Source organism: Pristiophorus japonicus, chromosome 7 (assembly GCF_044704955.1).
Source record: "Pristiophorus japonicus isolate sPriJap1 chromosome 7, sPriJap1.hap1, whole genome shotgun sequence".
Lineage (NCBI taxonomy): Eukaryota > Metazoa > Chordata > Chondrichthyes > Pristiophoridae > Pristiophorus > Pristiophorus japonicus.
This window is the reverse complement of record NC_091983.1, coordinates 144,459,593-144,476,243: the sequence shown is the minus strand read 5'-3', so window position 1 is coordinate 144,476,243 and position 16,651 is coordinate 144,459,593. Positions and strand designations below refer to the sequence as shown.

Here is a 16,651-nt window from a genome sequence, read left to right as displayed (position 1 = left end):
CCCACTCTCTGAGTGAGGAAGTTTCTCCTCATCTCCATCCTAAATGGCTTACCCCTTATTCTTAGACTGTGACCCTTGGTTCTGGAACCCCTTCAGCAATGGGAACATTCTTCCTGTCTCTAACCTGTCCAATCTCGTCAGAATTTTATATGTTTCTATGAGATCTCCTCTCATTCTTTTAAACGCCAGTGGATATAAGCCCATTTAATCTAATCTCTCCTCATATGTCAGTCCTGCCATCCCGGGAATCAATCTGGTGAACCTTCGCTGCACTCCCTCAAGAGCAAGAATGTCCTTCCTCAGATTAGGAGACCAAAACTGAACACAATATTCCAGGTGTGGCCTCACCAAGGCTCTGTACAACTGCAGTAAGACCTACCTGCTCCTATACTCAAATCCTCTTGCTATGGAGGCCAACATGCCATTTGTCTTCTTCACCGTCTGTTGTACCTGCATGCCAAACCTCAATGACTGATGTACCATGACACCCAGGCCCCTTGCAAATCACTTTTTCCTAATCTGTCACCATTCAGATAATATTATGTCATCCTGTTTTTGCCACCAAAGTGGATAACCTCACATTTATCTACACTATACTGCATCTGCCATGCATTTGCCCACTCACCTAACCTGTCCAAGTCACCCTGCAGCCTCTCAGCATCCTCCTCACAGCTCACACCGCCACCCAGCTTAGTATCATCTGCAAACTTGGAGATATTACATTCAATTATTTCATCTAAATCATTGAGTGCATTGAGCACTTCGAGTCTCAATGCCGAGAGCATGAAGAGAAGAGGTAACCCTCCCACCCTACAGGTGGCGCTGCAGTTGATAACCATCAAATCGCTTCTCGGCCTTTTGGCTAAGATCATGCGTAACTGACCTGACAGGGGAGTAGCCACCATGACCTCCGGGTGGTTCTCCCTGGATCAGGAAGGTATATGCTTGCCTTTTTGGAAACAGGAGGTGGGTGGGGTGGCTTGACCCATCCACCTTCACGGAGGTGTGTGGGGGACCTGACCCATCCACCTCCATGGCACGAACCTGGTATTGCAGTACTTCCAGGAACGGTGCAGTGGCTCTAGGCCTTTTGGCTAAGAGCATTGGCGCAGAGTGATCCTTGGCGTGTGCAAGGTGACCTCTGGTGTTTGTGATTTGACAAAGAATTGGAACGATTGGCTACGAATTAAAAAAAAAAAAAAAAAATCTAAATCATTGATGTATATTGTAAATAGCTGAGGTCCCAGCACTGAACCCTGCAGCACCCAACTGGTCACTGCCTGCCATTCTGAAAAGGACCCGTTTATTCTGACTCTCTGCTTCCTGTCTGCCAACCAGTTCTCTATCCACGTCAATACATTACCCGCAATACCATGTGTTTAATTTTGCACACTAACCTCTTTTGTGGGACTTTGTCTAAAGCCTTTTGAAAGTCCAACTACACCACATCCACTGATTCTCCCTTGTCCACTCTACGAGTTACATCCTCAAAAAATTCTAGAGGATTTGTCAAGCTTGATCTCCCTTTCATAAATCCATGCTGATTTGGACCGATCCTGTCACTGCTTTCCAAATGCACTGCTATTTCACCTTTAATAATCGATTCCAACATTTTCCCCACCACTGATGTCAGGCTAACCGGTCCATAATTCCCTGTTTTCTCTCTTCCTCCTTTTTTAAAAGTGGTGCTCCATTAACTACCCTCCAATCCATAGGAACTGATCCAGAGTCAATAGAATGTTGGAAAATGATCACCAATGCATCCACTATTTCTAGGGCCACTTCCTTAAGTACACTGGGATGTAGCCCATCAGGCCCTGTGGATTTATTGGCCTTCAATCCTATCAATTTCCCTAACACAATTTCCTGACTAATATGGATTTCCTTCAGTTCCTCCTTTTCGCTAGACCCTCGAACATTTAGTATTTCCGGAAGGCTATTTGTGTCTTCCTCAGTGAAGACAGATCCAAAGTATTTGTTCAATTGGTCTGCCATTTCTTTGTTCCCGATTATAAATTCACCTGATTCTGACTGCAAAGGACCTACGTTGGTCTTCACTAATCTTTTTCTCTTCACATATCTATAGAACCTTTTGCAGTCAGTTTTTGTGTTCCCTGTAACCTTTCTCTCATACTCTATATTCTCCCTCCTAATTAGACCCTTTGTCCTCCTCTGCTGAATTCTAAATTTCTCCCAGTCCTCAGGTTTGCTGTTTTTTCTGGCCAAATTATATGCCTCTTCCTTGGATTTAACACTATCCCTAATTTCCCTTGTTAGCCACGGTTGAGCTACCTTCCCCGTTTTATTTTTACTCCAGACAGGGATGTACAATTGTTGAAGTTCATCCATGTAATCTATAAATGTCTGCCATTGCCTATCTACTGTCAACCCTTTATGTATCATTTGCCAGTCTATCCTAGCCAATTCATGTCTCATACCATCAAAGTTACCTTTCCTTAAGTTCAGGATCTTAGTCTCTGAATTAACATTGTCACTCTCCATCTTAATAAAGAATTCTACCATATTATGGTCACTCTTCCCCAGGGGGCCTCGCACAACAAGATTGCTAATTAGTTCTCTCTCATTACACAACACCCAGTCTAGGATGGCCAGCTCTCTAGTTGGTTCCTCGACATATTGGTCTAGAAAGCCATCCCTAATACACTCCAGGAAATCCTCCTCCACCACATTGCTACCAGCTTGGTTAGCCCAATCTATATGTAGATTAAAGTCACCCATGATAACTGCTGTACCTTTATTGCACGCATCCCTAATTTCTTGTTTGATGCTGTCTCCAACCTCACTACTACTGTTTGGTGGCCTGTACACATCTCCCACTAGCGCTTTCTCCCCTTTGGTATTCCGCAGCTCTACCCATGCAGATTCTACATCTTCCAAGCTAATGTCCTTCCTTACTATTGCGTTAATTTCCTCTTTAACCAGCAACGTTACCCCACCTCCTTTTCCTTTCTGTCTATCCTTCATGAATGTTGAATAGCCCTGGATGTTGAGTTCCCAACCTTGGTCACCCTCGAACCATGTCTCCGTAATCCCGATTATATCATAATCGTTAATAGCTGCCTGTGCAGCTAATTCATCTCCCTTATTATGAATACTCCTCGCATTGAGGCACAGAGCCTTCAGGCTTGTCTAGAAGAGAGTGGGACACCACAGGGCTACACCTTGCCGGAAGCGATACTCCCAACACAGGGTATGCAGGCAGTGGATGAGCTTCCTCAACATGACTGAACAACAGCGCTTCAGAAGACTCAGGCTATCATGCCAGATCATGGCAGACATTTGTAGCTTGCTCGAAGGCGACCTGCTGCCCAGAGGACGTGATGGAGATGCCTTACCAAAGGCTGTCAAAGTCATCACCACCCTAACCTCTTTGCCTCAGGCTCTTTCCAGGGATCTGCGGCAGACATTTGCAGGATCTCGCAGTCGGCCACCCACAGATGCATCACCGAAGTGTTCGCTGGCATGTTTCACAAATCAGCCTGTTATGTATGTATAAAGAGTCTGACTGGATACTGTCAGCTCAAAGTAAAGTGTGACCTTAGTCCTTTATTGCAGGTCACCAGAGTGCCTCTCCAGCCAGTGAAGCCTCCTTAAGTACCTGTGCTCTCAAGGGATTGTGGTATCCCTTGGGACTCAAGGGGATGAGCCCTCTGGTGGCTGTACAAGGTAGATACAAGTTTACATACATAACAACATTCCCCCACAAATTCAACAGTGTAACTATTTACAAGGTGAATCGATCTGGGACTTTTCTTTCCCCGGTTTATCGTCCTGGTGCAAATGCTGGTTTTGGTGAATCTTTTGTTGGGCCCTCGCTGGGCTGCTGTGTAGCTGGCCTTGCTGGGCTGCCTGGTGTGGTGAGTTCTGCCGGGCTACTGCAGGTGATGGATTTGCTTCGTGGCCAACCGCGGTGTCAGTTGCCACTGGTGTGTTTGTTGGGGGGTCAAAGAAGGTAGGGTTCAAAGTGAATTGCTCAGGATAGTCCATAAATCTGAGTTTGATTTGGCCCAAGTGTTTCCGGTGAATGAGTCCATTTGAAAGTTTGACCCGAAACAACCTGCTACCGTCTTTGGCCACAATAGTGCCGGGAAGCCACTTGGAACCTTGTCCATAATTCAATACAAATACAGGATCATTGATTTCAATTTCATGTGACACATTTGCGCTATCATGATATGTACTTTGTTGAAGCCGCCTGCTCTCTATCTGTTCATGTAGATCAGGGTGAACTAACAAGAGCCTTATCTTAAGTGCCCTTTTCATGAGCAGTTCAGCAGGTGGAATCCCAGTGAGCGAGTGGGGTCTCGTCCGGTGGCTAAGCAGAACTCGGGATAGGCGAGTCTGCAGAGAGCCTTCAGTTACCCTCTTTAAGCCCTGCTTGATAGTTTGCACCGCGCTCTCTGCCTGACCATTGGATGCTTGTTTGAACGTGGAAGATGTAACATGTTTGATCCCATTCGCGTCATGAACTCCTTGAACTCGGCACTGGTAAAACATGGCCCGTTGTCGCTCACAAGGACATCAGGTAGTCCGTGCGCGGCAAACATAGCCTACAGGCTTTCAGTGGTGGCAGCGGACATGCTTGCCGACATTCTCTCACATTCAATTCATTTGGAGTACGTATCTACAACCACAAGGAACATTTTAGCCAAAAACGGGCTTTCATAGTCGACATGGACCCTGGACCACGGTTTGGAGGGCCAAGACTATAAACTTAGTGACACCTCCCTGGGTGCATTGCTTAATTGCGAGCATGTGTTACATCTGTGCATGCAGGGCTCTAAGTCCTCTTCGATACCGGGCCACCACACGTGGGATCTGGCTATCGCTTTCATCATTACGATGCCTGGGTGGGTACTATGGAGGTCACTGATGAAAGTCTCACTACCCTTCTTGGGGACCACTACCCGAATGCCCCACAGAAGGCAGTCTGCCTGTATAGACATTTCATCTTTGCGCCGCTGGCTTGGCTTTATCTCTCCCTGCATTTCCACTAGGACACTGGACCAGCTCCTGTGAAGCACACAGTTTTTTACTAAGGACAGTAGGGGGTCCTGGGTCGGCCAGATTCTAATCTGTCAGGCTGTGACGGGTGATTGCTCACTCTCAAATGCTTCCATAACCATGACTAAATCTGTGGGCTCTGCCATTTCCACCCCCATGGTGGGCAATGGCAGCCTACTGAGAGCATTAGCGCAGTTTTCTGTGCCTGGCCTGTGGTGGCTGGCGTAGTTGTATGCGGACAACGTGAGCGCCCATCTCTGGATGCGGGCCGATGCATTCGTATTTATGCCCTTATTCTAGGAAAACAGAGATATTAGTGGCTTATGATCCGTTTCCAATTCAAATTGTAGCCCAGACAGATATTGATGCATTTTCTTTACCCCATAAACACATGCTAATGTTTCTTTTTCAATCATGCTGTAGGCTCTCAGCCTTAGACAGACTTCTGGATGCATAAGCAACCGATTGCAATTTCCCAGATTCATTAGCTTGTTGCAATACACAACCGACGCCATACAAAGACGCATTACATGTTAGTCCAAAACGCTTACATGGATCATACAATATAAGCAATTTGTTTGAGCATAACAATTTTCTAGCTTTTACAAAGGCATTTTCTTGGCTTTTGCCCCATACCCATTCGTCTCCTTTATGCAGTAAGGCGTGCAGTGGTTCTAACAGTGTGCTGAGACCCGGTAAGAAGTTACCAAAGTAGTTCAGGATTCCTAGAAACGACCGCAGCTCCATCACGTTCTGTAGCCTCGGTGCGTTCTCGATTGCACTTTGATCGTTTCAACCTGAGCCCCACGTGGTTGAGTCGACTAAGAACTTTTTATGTTGCTCGACTGTTCTTTGTCGACTCAACCACATGATGCTCGACTGTGTCCCGACCTGTAACCAAGATGTCATTCTGGAAGACCATCATGCGCGGGACCGACTTCAGTAAGCTTTCCATATTTCTCTGGAATATCACCGCGGCTGATCGAATTCCAAAAGGGCATCTGTTATAAATGCAGAGACCTTTGTGCGTGGTGATGCAGGTGAGGCCCTTCGATAATTCCTCCAGCTCCTGCATCATGTAGACCGAGGTCAAGTCCAGCTTCGTGAACGTCTTTCCTCCCACCAGCGTAGTGAAAAGATCGTCATCCTTTGGTAGTGGGTATTGATCCTGCAGTGAGAAATGATTGATAGTTACTTTGTAATCACCACAGATTCTGATGGTGCTGTCTCCCTTGAGGACTGGAACAATCGGACTGGCCCACTGATTAAATTCGATCGGCGAAATTATGCCCTCTCATTGCAGCCGGTCCAGCTCGATCTCTACCCTTTCTCTCATCATGTACGGTACTGCTCTCGCCTTGTGATGGATGGGTTGCGCCCCCGGAATTAGGTGGATCTGCACTTTTGATCCTTGGAACTTCCCGATGCCTGGTTCAAACAGTGAAGGGGACTTGTTTAAGACCTGGGCACACGAAGTGATGTCAGCGGACGAGAGCGCTCGGACGTCATCCCAGTTCCATTGTATCTTTCCCAGCCAGCTCCTGCCGAGCAGCAAGGGACCATCGCCCAGTACCACCCAGAGTGGTAGCTTTTGCACCGCTCCATTGTAGGAGGCCTTTACAGTAGCACTGCCGATTATGGGAATCAGTTCCTTTGTGTAAGTTCTCAGTTTCGTGCGAATGGGAGTCAGGACTGGCCTTGAGGCCTTGCTGCACCACAATTTTTCGAAAGTCTTTTTGCCCATGATGGACTGACTCGCACCCGCGTCCACCTCCATTGACACCGGGAGTCCATTTAATTCAACCTTTAGCATTATCGGGGGACAATTTGTGGTAAATGTGTGCACCCCATATACCTCTGCCTCCTCAGTCTGAGGCTGTGGTTCGTCATGATCCGCCATGGATCTGTCCTCCTCTGCAACGTGGTGGTTTTCAGGATTAACAGGGTTTGCAGTTCGCCTGCACATACTTTGGAGGTGTCCCATTGTTCCACAGCCCTTGCAAACGCACCCTTTGAAGCAGCATGAATGGAAATGATGATCACCCCCCGCAGCGCCAACAAGGTGTTAATGGCCTTGCATTCATCACCCTTGATGATGAACTCTGAGATATCTGCGGACGTGCAGCTGCAGCCAAGTGGGGCCTGCCCTGTAAGTTGCGATTTGAAAACAATATCACTTTGTTCACAGTACTAGTAGCAGCACTCGTGTGCTGAGCGATTTGCTTAGTATTGTCACTGGTGGCAATGAATGCCTGGGCTATCGCTATGGCCTTACTGAAGGTTGGGAACTCTACAGTCAAAAGTTTGCATAGTATGGTTTTGTGGCCAATGCCAAGTACAAAAAAGTGTCTGAGCATGTGCTCCAAATGTCCTTCAAATTCATAATGTCCTGCAAGGCGTCTTAGCTCGGCGACATAACTCGCTACTTCCTGGCCTTCAGACCTTTTGTAGGTGTAGAACCGGTACCTCGCCATCAGAACATTTTCCTTCGGGTTCAGATGCTCCCGGACCAGTGTGCACAAATCATCGTACAATTTCTCTGTTGGTTTCGCTGGAGTAAGCAGATTTTTCATGAGGTACATTGGTGCCCCACAGACGGTGAAGAGAATCGCCCTTCGTTTGGCAGCGTTCGCTTCTTCTTCCAGCTCGTTGGCCACAAAGTATTGGTCGAGTTGTTCCACGAAGGTTTCCCAATCATCTCCCTCCGAGAATTTCTCCAGGATGCCCACTGTTCTCTGCATCGTTGGGTTCGTCATCTGTATTTCATCGCCAGTTGTTATGTATGAAGAAAGAGTCTGACTGGATACTGTGAGTTCAAAGTAAAGTGTGACCTTAGTCTTTTATTGTAGGTCTCCAGAGTGTCTCTCCAGCCTGTGAGGCCTCCTTAAGTACCTGTGCTCCCAAGGGATTGTGGGATCCATTGGGACTCAAGGGGATGAGCCCTCTGGTGGCTGTACAAGGTATGTACAAGTTTACATACATAACACAGCCAATTATGTACATTTTGCCACTGATGAAGCCAATGTAACTGAGCGAGTGCTCAGCTTTGCAGCTCTGGCTGGTTTCCCACAGGTACAGGTCATCATCAGCTGCACAGATGTGGCCATCAAGGCATCTCATCATCGCCCAGGAGTATTCATGAACAGGAAGGGCTTCCACTCCCTTATTGTGCAGCTCATCTGCAACTACAAAAAGATCATCATGCATGTTTGCGCCAGATTCCCAGGGAGTTGTCATGACTCTTTCGTTCTGCGCCAATCCACTCTCCCTCAGCTCTTCGTACCTCTAAACAGACTTACCAGCTGGCTTCTTGGAGACAAGGGCTATCCACTGAAGACATGGCTGATGACACACTTGAGGAGGTCAAGCAATGAGGCCGAGAAGCGTTATAATGAAAGCCACATGTCCACCAGATGTATCTTAGAACAAGCAATAGGCATGCTGAAGATGCGCTTCAGCTGTCTTGACAGACCTGGAGGAGCCCTTCAGTATCCACCAGCCAGGGGCTCTAGAATCGTTGCCGTCTGCTGCGCCTTGCACAACACAACACAGCGCAGCAGTGAGGATTGGAGCTGCAGGAGGAGGAAGGCACAGAGCACACAGCCTCTTCGAAGAAGGAGCAGGTGGAACACGTGGAGGAGGAGAAGGAGGAACCTGAGGTGGACATGGCACGAGCAGCGGCGCACATTGCTGCCTGGGAGGCACGGGATAGTTTCATAATGGCACCATTTAGTTCAGTTGCACCAGTGCAACCATCTGGCTCCCAGATGCTGAGCCAACTGCCCCCAACAACATACCACTCGTACCCCACACCCCCCGCACCCCAACAACACACCACCAGCCCCCACTACCCCCACCCCCCAACAACACACCACCCCGTCCCCCTAAAACCCCACTCCCAGCAACAGACCCCCCCCACCCCCACAACACACCAACCCCCCACCCCCCAGCAACACACCACCCGTCCCCCCAAAACCCCGCCCCAACAACACACCACACCCCCTCACCCTCCCGCACCTCAACAACACACCACCCATCCCCCCCAAACCCCGCTCCCCAGTAACACACCACCCGTCCCTCCCTTCAAACCCAACACCCCAGTAACACACCACCCGTCCCCCGCAAACCCCACACCCCAACAACATACCACCCGTCCCCCTCAAACCCTGCCCCCGCCCCCCAGAAACACCACAAAGCAGTCCTAAAATGTCTCACACACACACCAATGCTCGAGGTTAAGTAATGTCTCACTATTCACTCCAACTGACAAGGCCATTTCCGAGGTAGCAGGTAAAAATGGACAAGACAAGAAAATAGTGACAAAAAATGTTTTTATGTGCATCATAATTATAACTGAAACGTAACACTAACATTTTGGCAAACACCTACGTGCATACCATTGTACATCTATGATTGTGTTATTTTTCTTTTATTAGGATTACATAGGATATACAGCACAGGAACAGGCCATTCGGCCCAACCGGTCCAAACTGGCATTTATGCTCTACTCGAGCCTCCTCCCCTTTTCCACATCTAAATCTATCAGCATAACCCTTTATTCCCGTCTCCCTTTGCTTGTCTAGCCTCCCCCGAAATGCATCTGTACTATTTGCTTCAACCACTCCCTGTGGTAGCGAGTTTCATATTCTCACCATTCTTTGGGTAAAGAAGTTTCTTCTTAAATCCCTGTTGGATTTCTTGGTGACTATCTTATATTGATGGCCACTAGTTACGCTCTTCCTCACATGTGGAAACACTGGGGGCGAAATTGGCCCGTGCCCCGTTTGGAGGCGGTAATCTTCCGGGAGCGGGACATTTATCGCCTGGCCCGGAAGTTTTGCCCCCGCGCTGAATTCAGCCCTTCTGCCCCTCGATGGAGACAGAGCGCTATCGGATGCGCTGCATGTCCGTGGAAGGGCACTCCACCTCCTGAGCCCAGTGCCCCACATAGTGCTGACACGGCAGAACGTCCTTGCCCTTCATTTAAAGGGGAGAGCCACTGCACGTTCTGCAGTACCTTTGGTGGCCGCCACCAGGCCACCAGGGATGCCCTCGACCGGGCCGACTGCCCGGCACCCATAACGGAGTGCTGGGCTGCAGGATGGTGGCCCAGTCGAGGCTCAAACAGCCTCTCCTTTACGGGGCACCCCAACGACGGATATCTGCCAGCTTCGCAACCCGCAAAGCTGGCAGAGACATAGTCCAGCACCATCCTCATCGCTCGTGGGACAATTTCCCCTGCGGGGCACAAAGGGGTCGCCCCGTGGCGGTGGGGGGTCAGCGCGCATGGTGATGATGTCATCACCATGCATGAGCCTGCCCGGGGCGCAAATCACAGGTCGTGGCACTAACAACACAACGCCCCCCAAATCTCCGGGCCAATTTCCGCGGAGGCGCTATCGATCCTTTCCCCCGGGCGATATCCTCGTCGCGTCCCATTAGCACCCCCCCCCCACCCATCCCCGGAGGCACTTTTAGTGATTTGTGTATTTGTACTCTGAGATCCGTTTGTTTCTCTACCCAACCTAGACTCGCAACTTCCAAGTAATAAGTGACCTCCTTATTCTTCCTACCAAAATGTAATACCTCACATTTATCTGTGTTGAATTTCATTTGTCAATTATATATCCATTCTGCAAGTTTATTAATGTCGTCCTGTAATTTGTTGCAGTGTCCTCAGCATTGACTATCCTCCCCAACTTGGTGTCATCTGCAAATTTAGAAATTGTGTTTTTGATTCCAACGTCTAAATCATTAATATAAATTGTGAACAACAGTGATCCCAGCACTGATCCTTATGGAATACCACTACCCACCCACCTTCTGAAAGTATTTTTCTAAGTGCTTATAAGAGGTGCACCTCCTGTGGCTTCAACAGTAGTAGAGGCAGGCTGCTCACTTTCCTGCTGCGACTGCTTAGACACTTTTAGTGGGCATTGATATGTCCTTACTATACACTATAAATGCACACGAGGCCCATACTTGAGAAACCAGTTACCTTTATTACCAAGACCTCAAGTGATGAACATGGGTGGAGCTTCCCCTTTTATACCTGAAAGTCCAGGTTAGGAGTGTCTCCCACAAGTTCACCCCCTTGTGGTCAATGTTCTCAAGGTATACAACTTAGATCAGCTTATACATGGGTTACAATAATAGTTGAATACATGACATCACCTCCCCCCAAAGTCTTATTGGGATCTCTTATTAAGTCTCTCTGGTAATTTATGCTCTCTTGTAGAGCGCCTGAGTTGGGGCTTCGGTCGTTGGGCGCTGGCCTGAGTGTCTGCTGTTTGCGGTGCCTCAGGCCTGTCCGGACTGCCCACAGTGACTGGGCTCTCCTCCACTTGGTTCCGGTGTTTGGTCACCTGTGGTGGAGTAAACTCTACATCGTGTTCTTCCTCTGCTTCTTCTATGGGGTTGCTGAACCTCCTTTGATCCACGTGTTTGCGGCAGATTTGCCCATTGGTAAGTTTAACTATCCAAACCCTATTCCCCTCTTTGGCAATCACAATGCCTGCAAGCAATTTGGGCCCTGCAGCGTAATTAAGTACAAAAACAGGGTAATTGACATCAATACATCGCGCCCTCGCATTCCTGTCATGGTAGTCACATTGCGACTGATTTCTCTCATAGTAGGGTGTATAAGGGATAACCTGGTTTTGAGCGTCCTTTTCATTAGCAGCTCTGCGGGTGGAACCCCTGTGAGCAAGTGTGGTCGGGATCTATTGGCCAACAGGAGGCGTGATAAGCGGCTTTGTAGGGAACCCCCTTGGATTCTGAGCATCCCCTGTTTGATTATCTGCACTGCTTGTTCCGCCTGGCCGTTTGAGGCCGGCTTGATTGGTGTCGTTCTGACATGGTTGATTCCATTACCTGCCATGAAGTCCTGGAATTCAGTGCTTGTGAAGCACAGGCCATTGTCGCTGACCAAGACATCCGGTAGACCATGGGTGGTGAACATTGCCCGTAGACTTTCTACCGTGGCAGAGGATGTGCTTGAATGTAAAATGGCACACTCAATCCATTTGGAGTAGGCGTCTACGACAACCAAATAACATTTTTCCCATGAAAGGACCTGCGTAGTCCACATGGATGCATGACCATGGCTTGGCGGGCCAGGACCATGGGCTAAGGGGGGCTTCCCTGGGTACGTTGCCCAGCTGAGCACACGTGTTGCACCTGCGAACACAAAGTTCCAGGTCTGCATCTATCCCTGGCCACCAAACGTGTGACCGGGCAATTGCCTTCATCATGACAATGCCCGGGTGCTCATTGTGAAGTTCTCTGATAAACACCTCTCTGCCCATCTGGGGCATGACGACTCGGTTTCCCCACAGTCGGCAATCGGCCTGAATCGAGAGTTCATCCTTGCGCCTATGAAACGGTTTAAATTCCTCAGGGCATGCCCTGTACGTGGCTGCCCAGTTCTCATTCAGGACACATTTCTTAACTAAAGATAGTAGCGGGTCTTTATTTGTCCAGACTTTAATCTGACAGGCTGTCACAGGTGGGCCTTCGCTTTCAAAAGCTTCAACAGCCTCATGCTCAGCTGCCCCCTCAGTGGTGGCTAGTGGGAGCCTGCTGAGTGCATCGGCACAGTTTTCAGTGCCCGGTCTGTGCCGAATTGTGTAGTCATAGGCGGCTAACGTAAGTGCCCACCTCTGTATGCGGGCCGATGCATTCGCATTTATGGCCTTGTTGTTGGCCAAAAGGGACTTTAGGGGTTTGTGATCTGTCTCCAACTCAAATTTCCTGCCAAACAGGTACTGGTGCATTTTTTTTACTGCATATACACATGCTAGTGCTTCCTTTTCTACCATCCCGTAGCCCCTTTCAGCCTGGGACAGACTTCTGGAGGCATAAGCTACCGGCTGTAACTGACCATTGGCATTCACATGCTGCAACACACACCCGACCCCATAGGACGACGCATCACACGTTAAAACAAGTTTCTTACACGGGTCATATAACGTTAACAGTTTGTTGGAGCATAACAAATTGCGTGCTCTATCAAAAGCTCATTTCTGGCTGAGCCCCCAGACCCAATCACGACCTTTGCGTCGGAGCACGTGTAGCGGCTCTAACAGCGTGCTCAATTTGGGAGGAAAGTTACCAAAATAGTTCAGGAGCCCCAGGAACGAATGCAGCTCCATCGTGTTACGAGGTCTGGGTGCTCTCTGGATCACTTCCGTTTTGGACGCAGTAGGTCTGATCCCGTCTGCTGCTACCCTCCTCCCCAGGAATTCTACCTCTGGAGCTAAGAAGACACACTTCGCCTTTTTCAGTCGCAGCCCTACCCGGTTCAGTCTGCGTAGCACCTCCTCCAGGTTGTGGAGGTGTTCTTCAGCATCGCAACCCGTGATGAGGATGTCACCTTGAAAAACCATCGTCCTTGGAATCGACTTAAGGAGGCTTTCCATATTTCGCTGAAAGATAGCGGCAGCCGAACGAATCCCGAATGGATATCTGTTATACTCAAACAACCCCTTGTGTGTCGTGATGGTGGTCAGCTTCTTCGACTCACTCGCCAGCTCCTGAGTCATGTAAGCTGAGGTCAGATCCAATTTTGAAAAAAGTTTGCCACCGGAGAGTGTCGCAAAGAGGTCCTCCGCTCTCGGTAGCGGGTACTGGTCTTGGAGTGACACCCGATTGATGGTGGCCTTGTAATCGCCACATATCCTGACCGACCTATCCGCCTTGAACACCGGCACGATCGGGCTCGCCCAGTCACTGAATTCGACTGGCGAGATGATGCCTTCCCTCAGTAGGCGGTCCAATTCGCAATCTATCTTTTCCCGCATCACGTACAGCACCGCTCTGGCCTTGTGGTTTACTGGCCTGGCGTCCGGGTTTATGTGGATCACTTCCTTGGCCCCCATGAAAGTGCCGATGCCAGGTTGAAGTAATGAGTCAAATTTGTCCAGGACCCGTGAGCATGATATTCGCTCCACAGAAAAAATTGCATTGACATCGCCCCATTTCCAGTTCATGACAGCAAGCCAACTCCTCCCCAGTAGTGCGGGACCATCCCCCGGGACAATCCCGAGTGGTAACCTGTTCTCCGAATCTTTGTGGGTCATGACTACCATGGTGCTACCTAGAATGATTTCCTTTGTATATGTCCGTAGCTGTGCGTCAATCGGCAATAATTTTGGCCTCCTGGCCTTGGACACCCACAACCTTTTGAACTGTTTGATACTCATCAGGGACTGGCTGGCCCCCGTGTCTAGCTCCATTAATACTGAGATGCCATTGAGGAGCACTTTCATCATTATCGGTGGCGTCCTGGTATATGAACTGTATATGTGCTCCACAGGAACTCGCTCAACTTCAGCTTCCAGCGATTTCCCCCAGTATTCATTTGGCCTCATAGGACTTACATCGGGCCCGTCCTCCTCGTACATCAACCTGGCTGTGCCAAGTGACCGCTGACATTGCAGTTTCTGAGGTATATTGCTGATACCTGTAAGCTCTGGCTGGGTGTTTGCCTCCACACCTCCAGCATGAGCTGGAGGCCCCATTGTTGGAAACAAAAGGTCCATTACCAGTTGATCATCTCTGACTGTCTCTGTGACTGTCCTTAAGCACACCACTAACAGTTGTTGATGGCCCCATTACTGGCCGCATTGTCCATTGCGATGGCATGAATCGCCGTTCAGCTAGCCATTGTCTCTGTTGAATTCCCCTTTTGGGTTCGACTATATGCTGGGGCATGTCCGATTGCCCTTGTCTGCCTAGAGAACTGTGTGCCGCGTTTACAATGTTGACTCCCTGGTCGTTTGCCACATTTCAGCCCAGATTTTTGTCATACTTCATTCTGGTCTCTCCCTCCCCTGAGATAAATGTCTCGGCTATCAGAGCCACCGCTTCCAAGGTCAAGTCTTTGGTCTCAATCAGTTTCCTGAAAACCCCAGTGTGCCCGATGCCCTCAATAAAAAAGTCTCGCAGCATCTCCGCTCTGCATGCATCTGGGAACTTACATAGGCTCGCCAGTCGCCGGAGATCTGCCATGAAGTCTGCAACGCTTTGCCCTTCTCGCCGCTGGTGCATGTAAAACTGGTGTCTCACCATGTGCATGCTGCTCGCCGGTTTAAGGTGTTCCCCGATCAACTTACTGAGCTCTTCGAACGTCTTGTCCGCCGGCTTCTCTGGTGCTAGAAGGTCCTTCATCAGAGAGTACGTTCTGGATCCACAAACCGTCAGGAGATGAGCCCTGCATTTATTGGCCGAATCCTGTCCCAACCATTCCTTAGTGACAAAAATATGTTGTCGTCTCTCAATAAAGTCGTCCCAATCATCACTAACACAAGACCTCTCTTCTGTGCTGCTAGTGGCCATGCTCGCGTGGTTTAAATCTCAGTTTCCCGTCGCCAATGATATGTCCTTACTATACAGTATAAATGCACACTAGGCCCATACTTGAGAGAAGGTCACTCTGTGACCAGTTACCTTTTATTACCAAGACCTCAAGTGATGAAGGTGGGTGGAGCTTCCCCTTTTATACCTGAAAGTCCATGTTAGGAGTGTCTCCCACAAGTTCGCCCCTTGTGGTCAATGTTCTCAAGGTGTACAACTTAGGTCAGCTTATACATGGGTTACAATGATAGTTGAATGCATGACAGGCATCCTCTGGGTTTTGGAGCCTGTGAAGGCCCCGCCAAAGATTGCTCCTCCTGCGACTGTGCAGAGGCAGAGTCGACCATCGGGATCCGAGGCAGCATGTGCGGCTCTGATTTAGGGGGAGGAAATGGGAAAAGAAGTGGGAGCGCTGTGAGCAGAGCCCCTACTTCCATGTGGCCTCTCACCATCATCCCCCTCATGGGCCAACCGCACTTCCCTGCTAGCAAGGAGCTGGAGAGCACCTTGTTGCACATCAGTGTGGCGATGAACACCCAAGTCTATTTATTTTTATTTGTTCATAGAATGTGGACTTTGCTGGACATTGTGGGTGTTGCCCATCCCTAACTGTCCTTGAGAAGGTGGTGGTGATCCGCAGAGGGCAGTTAAGAGTCAACCACATTGCTGTGAGTCTGGAGTCACGTATAGGCCAGACTGGGTAAGGATGGTAGGTTTCCTATCCGAAATGACATTAGTGTACCAGATGGATATTTTCAACAATCCAGTCATTTCACCATTAGTTTTTCCAGATTTATTTAATTAACTGAATTTAAATTCCCCAGCTGGTGTGGTGGGATTTGAACTCGTGTCTCTGGATCATTAATCCAGATTGCTGGATTACTAGTCCAGTAACATAACCACTATGCTACCGTAACGCATGTTGGTTTCCCTTTTAGAGATGAGTTCAGTAAGACTCTGCAAGCTCTTGCTCACAGCAAGCATGTTCTTCTTTAACTAGTGCACTAGCTGCTCCATGCTGGTGGTCATCCTTTCCATGGAACAGCACATCGTCACCATCGCCTGTGACATGGTGCTACTCATGTTGGAGATGGACTCCTCCATTCTCTCTACAATCATGCACAGCGTGGCCAGAAAAGCTGCCAGAGCCTTGCATATTTGTTATAGCTCTCCCAAGGTCAAGCTCTTTGTCGACATCCCCGTTGTTCAGCATCTGCATCTAGCTGAGCAGAGCTTAGAATGTCCTATACCCTCCGGCGAGGACTCTCCA

The 16,651-nt window shown here is 49.0% G+C and overlaps 1 pseudogene; it reads left to right on the top strand.

Moving 5' to 3' along the window:
* Window positions 1-842: 842 nt before the first annotated feature.
* Window positions 843-1,081, top strand: LOC139267578 (U2 spliceosomal RNA; annotated as a pseudogene).
* The last annotated feature ends 15,570 nt before the right edge of the window (window positions 1,082-16,651 follow it).